The 6,000-nt window shown below is 23.9% G+C and overlaps 2 protein-coding genes across 5 annotated transcripts in view; one reads left to right on the top strand and one right to left on the bottom strand.

Moving 5' to 3' along the window:
• The window catches only part of LOC117178154, a 17,226-nt gene extending 16,385 nt beyond the window's left edge, over positions 1–841 (bottom strand). The window contains exon 1 of the mRNA XM_033369422.1: positions 740–841. The gene's annotated coding sequence lies outside the window, so the exon portion shown is untranslated. The remainder of the gene's footprint in view (positions 1–739) is intronic.
• LOC117178152 (probable phospholipid-transporting ATPase IIB) overlaps positions 1–6,000 on the top strand; it is a 133,984-nt gene that overhangs the window by 86,883 nt on the left and 41,101 nt on the right. The window lies entirely within an intron of this gene.

The raw sequence follows: 6,000 nt of genomic DNA, 5'->3' as shown, positions 1-6,000 counted from the left end.
TATTTATAAAAAAAGTTCTTAGGTTTAAAAAAACATTCAGTGAACTGAAAAAGTGAGGTCGGTAATATAGGTATTTAGCTGTGTCACATGCCCTTAATTAAAGATGTTGATCGCGTGAATCGTTAAAGAAAAAATTTTTAGGTTATGTTAAATTAACGTCACTTTTTCGTATCCTACACAAATAGATTATTGACTACTTGATACATACTTTTTATTCCGAATATTTCGAAAATGATGAATAAATTTTGTTTGTTTTTGCACTTTCTGAAGGGAAAACTAACCGATTTTTTTTAACGCGTAGTAATTGAAAATACCTCATAAGATGTCAAGTTAAGAGCTTTTTCTAAGAAAATTTCCGCCCACTAAACGTTTTTCTGGAATTATCAAATCAATTCCATTTTATCTTGTATTTTACATTTAAAATGTAAATATAGAAGTTGCAGTATTCCATTTTTATTCTTGTTTTAAATAGTTTTAAAACTATTTTAAACTTATTTCAATTTAAAAAAGCAATAATAGGATTTAGAATACATACTTAATTCAAAGTTAAAATATAAATAAAGTAAGAGTCATTTGTTGTTTTTAATTTTATTCCAATATAAATATTCTTGAATAGATATAAAACTATAAACAGGTGGAAACAAAATTCAAATAATCTGGGCGAACAGTGTTTTTGTTACTGTAAATAATCAAAAATTCATTTGAAATAAAATTGATAAAATTATTTGTTAATGCTTACCTTGATTGAATCTCTCCGATAATTTGTTATTTCACTTTTACAACTTTTACTTGTGAATTTAAGAGCACTGATTGCGAACTGTTAGGAACTGAATGAGCAGGACCGACTGACTGGTGACTAATAAGCCAAGCACACAAAAGCAAGAGACTGTCGCCTGTCGGCTGTTTTCAAACGGCTCAAACTATACCAAATTTTCACCAAAGTGCCAATGTACCTTAAAAAGGACCTCTACAGGTTTCTATAAAAACTCAGTGTCGGTTGAAGGAAATATCCTCCCCTAGGCATTACATTTTTTTGGTACCCCTTTCCTCCCCCCGCTTGCTTAAAAACTTTTCGTATATTTTTTTATTTATTTATTTTTAATCTATTTAAATTATTTTACCAAGTATGTTCGACAATAAAAAAATTTATTCAGTATTACTATTTGTTAAAAAATTTTTGAGGAAAACATTCTCTATAACTTTGTTTATAATTTTAAAAGTAAATTTTACCATGGCTAAAATCATTTAAAAAATTGTTAAAAAAAATTTTTTTAAATAACTACGTACAAAGATTATTAACCAATTTTAAAATTGGATAGTTTTAGGGAATTAGTTTTAATTAGTTTTAGGGTAAGATGCGAAAGTAAAAAAATTCGATTAGAAAAACTACTATTAAAATAATTATTTTTCTGCAGTTCATTATGTTCAGCAGTAGATTATTATCATCAATTTAAAATACTTATTCATCTAAAATAATTATTTCAATATAATTAAGAGTTAAACCCCGATTCGTGTTTATATAGTAAAATTAGGATTGATTTCTTTTTTGTTTGAAGATTCATAATTTTAGTTTAAAAATCAAATTTTTAGTTCAACATTTTACCATTTTGTTGAAAATTAATCTAATTTGGCTAAGACTTCATCTGTTTAGTTGAATATTCGTATTTCTTTATTGCTCTCAACTGTTTTTTATTTTAAATTAAAAAATACTTTTTTATTAAAATATAAACTATTTTTTTTATATTTCAATTTTTTTTAATTCAACTAATTCGTTAAAAGTTGAACTAACTTATTAATTTTTTTTTAAAGATTCATCATTATTATTTAAAATTTTTCTCTTTATTTGAAAATGTACTATTTTTTTGCAAATAAACTTCTTTTTCATAGAAAGTTAATCTTCACAGAAAATTCATCTATTTGGATGAAAAATGAACTATTTGGTTTGAAATGAACTTTTTTGTTAAAAATTTATATTTTTGGAGTAAAAAATTAAACTACACTGTAAAAAATTCGTCTCTCTTGGTTATAAAATTAATCTTTTTTTGGTTAAAAAATACAACTAGGTAGTTGAAAATGTAGTCTTTTTTTTATTGAGGATTCGTTTTTTTAGTCTAAAAATCAACTTTTTCGTTAAAAGATTAACTATTTGTTTGAAAATTAATCTGTTTTTGTTAAAGATTCATCATTTTGTTGAAAGTTTTTCTCTTTTTTTGAAAATGTAACTATTTCGTTGAAAAAATTCGTCTTTTTTTGAAAAAATTAATCTTTCTTGATTAAAAATAAAGCTGTTTGAACACTTTTTGGATTTTGGTTTCAACTATTTTGTTAAAAAATTGTTTTTTTTAAATTTAAAGTTTTTTAAATTTAAAATTATAATCTTTTTTGGTTAAAATATCAATTATGTATTATATTTGTCGTTGAGAACTCATCTTTTAAAGTTTGATAATTAAACTATACCAAATTTTCACCCTCTACAGTCTGTTAAAACCCAGTGTCGGTTTAAGGAAAAATTTTCCCCTACGCATTTATTTTTAGATGCCCCCCCCCCCCACTTCCACGCTTCTTTAAACTTTTGTTATATATTTTTCTGTTTATTTCTGTTGACCTTTCAGATTATGTTGTGAAACTAAAATTTTTTATTTGACATTACTAATTTGTTTATTTTTCAAGTATGGGAGGTCACCCCACATTGGATAATGACCATGCAGTAGATAACAATTAATGACAAATATTTATGTATGATATGTGTTAATAAGTTAAAATTAGAATTAATTATTTACCTTTTATTTGTGGTTATAATTAATGATTATTTACTGTAGGATCGTTACCTACTATAGGGATTGGTACTTAAATTACGTAACTTCTCGGGGGGGGGGGGGCGTCGAGATATTTTTTTACCGTTTTTTAAGGGAGTCAACAAATATTTATTACCCAACCAATAACAATTTTAAAAATGTCAGGGGATTCTATTGGCCAGGGAAAGTTCAAGGATTTAAAAATTAAGAAAATCATTTGAAAATCAGGGAATTTCCAGAAGTTTAAATAGCTGTCAAAAATAATAAATTTGAAATTTTTTTATTTTAATTTGAAATTATTTTATTCAATTTATAAAAAATTCTAGGTTAAAAATGTTAGGACTCTGAGATTTTGGTACTTGAATATTAATGGTCAGGGAAACTGAAAAATTTGTCAGGGAAAAATTAGGGAATTTTTTAAATAAAGTTTTACTTTGACCCTGATTTTATTATTATTATTATTTGACCCTGATTTAATATTTTTGTTAGTAATTTATTTGCCATGCATTTTTTTCTGTTGCTACCTAGTGAATTTTTTAAATTTATTTTACTCATAAATTTTATTATTTGTTTGAAAATTCAACAATATTATTAAAATGCTTCTGTTTTGGTTAAAATTCAACTTTTTTGTTGAATATTCGTCTTCTTGTGTTGCAAAGTTAACTATTTCCGTAGAAAATTTACTTAGTTGCAAATTCAATATTAAAAAAAAAAGTCTTTTTGATATAAAAATTCATCTGTTTTAGCAGAAATTTCATCTTTCTTGGATTAAAATGCAACCATTTTTTTTTAATTCAACTATTTTATTGAAAATTAATCTGGCTGAGGATTTATTTATTTAGTTGAAAATTTGTACTTTTTGAATGAACTTTCTGTTGTTTTTTTAATTAAAAATATTTTTTTAATCAAATATTAACTATTATATTTTTCGATGAGAATCTATCTTTTTAATGAAAATTCTCAAAATGTAACTGTTCTTCTTGTGCTTGAAAATTTATCTTTTTTAGTTGAAAATTCATATTTTCAGGTTGGAAATTAATCTTTTTGGCTTAAAAGTTCTGCATTTTTAATGCGATTTTTTTGGTTAATTGACTGAAAAATCTTTTTTTGTTGAATTGTTCACACTTTTGTTGAAAATTACTCTTTGAATTCAAAATTTATCGGTCTTAGTTGAGGATTCAACGAATTTGTTGAATTATCGCATATTTATGTTTAATTTAAATGTTTTTGATTAAAAATTAAAATTTCTTAGTGAAAATCAGTTACCACACCTTAACTATTATCTTAAAAATTAACATTTTTAGTTCAAGATTCGTCATTTTAGTTAAAAAATCAACTTTTTGGTTCAAAATGTAACTTGTTTGTTAAAAATGCATGTATTTTGTTGACAATAAATCTCTTTTAGTTAAAGAGTAAACGGGCTAGTTAAAAATTATATTTTTTTGAAATGAATTAACTGTTCTTGATTTAAAATTAAAATATTTGTTTGATTGAAATGTCAACTATTATATTTTTTATTATATTAAAGTTTTCATTGAGAATTCATCTTTTTGGTTGAAAATTCAACTACTTGTTTAAAAATTGAACTGCTTTGTTAAAAATTACATTTGTTTTGTAAAAGATTCATTTAAGTTTAAGATTCATCCCCTTGTTAAAAGATGTAATTATTTCATTGAAAATTCGTCTTTTTGGTAGAAAATTAATCTATTTGGTTGAAAAATAACTTTTTTTTTTGTTGAAAATTAAAATTTTCGGGTTAAAAAATAAAAATCTGTCATTGAATATTTTTTTTTTAATTAAACGAATGCTTACTTAAAAGTTGAACTTCACTATTTTGTTGAAAATACGTTTTTTTAGTAGAAAATTTAGGCTACTTGTTGAAAATTAATCTGTTTTGATTAAGGATTCAACTATTTTGTTGAAAATTCATATTTATTAATTGAAATATTAGCTATTGCGTTTTTCTCTGAGAACTCATTTTTTTAGTTAAAAATTAAGTTTCTTCTTGAAATTTTGATTTTAATATTTCAGTAACATACTTTTTCAGCTTTTTAGTTGTCATGAATTTAAAAATCTATTAAATTCTACCCAAAAATTGTCGACAATTTTTCAGCTTAATTTCATTTTTCAGAATTTTTTCGATGAAAACAGTCTTTATAACTCTGCTTCCAGTTTTTAAATCAAATCTTTCCACGGCTAAAATCGTGTAAAAATCGTTTGAAAGAAAACAGTTAACAAACAAATATCTACATTTAAAGATTATTTGCTTGTTTTGAAAATTGGATAGTTTAAAGAAATATTTCCCCCGAAAAAAGCCATGATTTATACAAATTCAACCTTTTTTTTTTAATTTGTAAGATGGGACAGTAAAAAAAACTCAGTTGGAAAAACTACTATTGAAATAAATATTTTTACTAAGTTTTAAAATTGTTTAATTCATATTTGGAAAAATAGATAAGATTCTAAATTTTAAATTCTATCCTCTACGAAATGAAAGATTTTTTACATTTTTGTGGGACATTTTCTCCATCTACTTTTCAAAAATCTGAACTCCGTATATTTCTAGTTATATCTCTTCAACTTTGTTCTTGACTTTTTAAATTAAGAACGCAATTTTCCACTGGTTGAAAGAGCTTCATTATTGCAATTAACAGTGACAAATTTTTTTGGATTACCTAATATTCCAGTTTCAATCCCAATTGATCCTGTCTTGATTTTAATAGCTAACAATAAAGTTTACTTTCTAAGACTAATAACTTCTCAATTTCTGCCTTATCCGGTGAATGCACAGCTGTCTTTCATCTTTCATCATCTGCTGAACGAGCTATGATAGTTAATGAAAAAAATTTGTCGAGGAAGTGCATTTTGATCTTCGAAATTTTCCATTTTACACTCTTTTCAAATTCAAAATCATCACTAATTTCAAAATTTTTAAATGTGCGCTTAACATTTCAAAAGTACTACGAGCAAACAATAGTTGTGTGACTTTTATTTAAAATATTTAATTGCTTAAAATTTAAATTTTAAAAATGTAAATAATTTCTTCATTTTTAAGTTTTCTTACAGAATTATAAAATATTATTGATTTTTAATTTAAATTGTTTAAATGATTAATTTTTCAAAGGCCTCAAGATTATTGTATAATTTTTAAATTTTGATTCATTAAATTTTTGCATTTATCATTCTGCTCAAAATTTTTTATTCT

The sequence above is a fragment of the Belonocnema kinseyi genome, chromosome 8 (genome assembly GCF_010883055.1).
Source record: "Belonocnema kinseyi isolate 2016_QV_RU_SX_M_011 chromosome 8, B_treatae_v1, whole genome shotgun sequence".
NCBI classification, from domain to species: domain Eukaryota; kingdom Metazoa; phylum Arthropoda; class Insecta; order Hymenoptera; family Cynipidae; genus Belonocnema; species Belonocnema kinseyi.
This window is presented reverse-complemented; position numbering and strand designations above follow the sequence as displayed.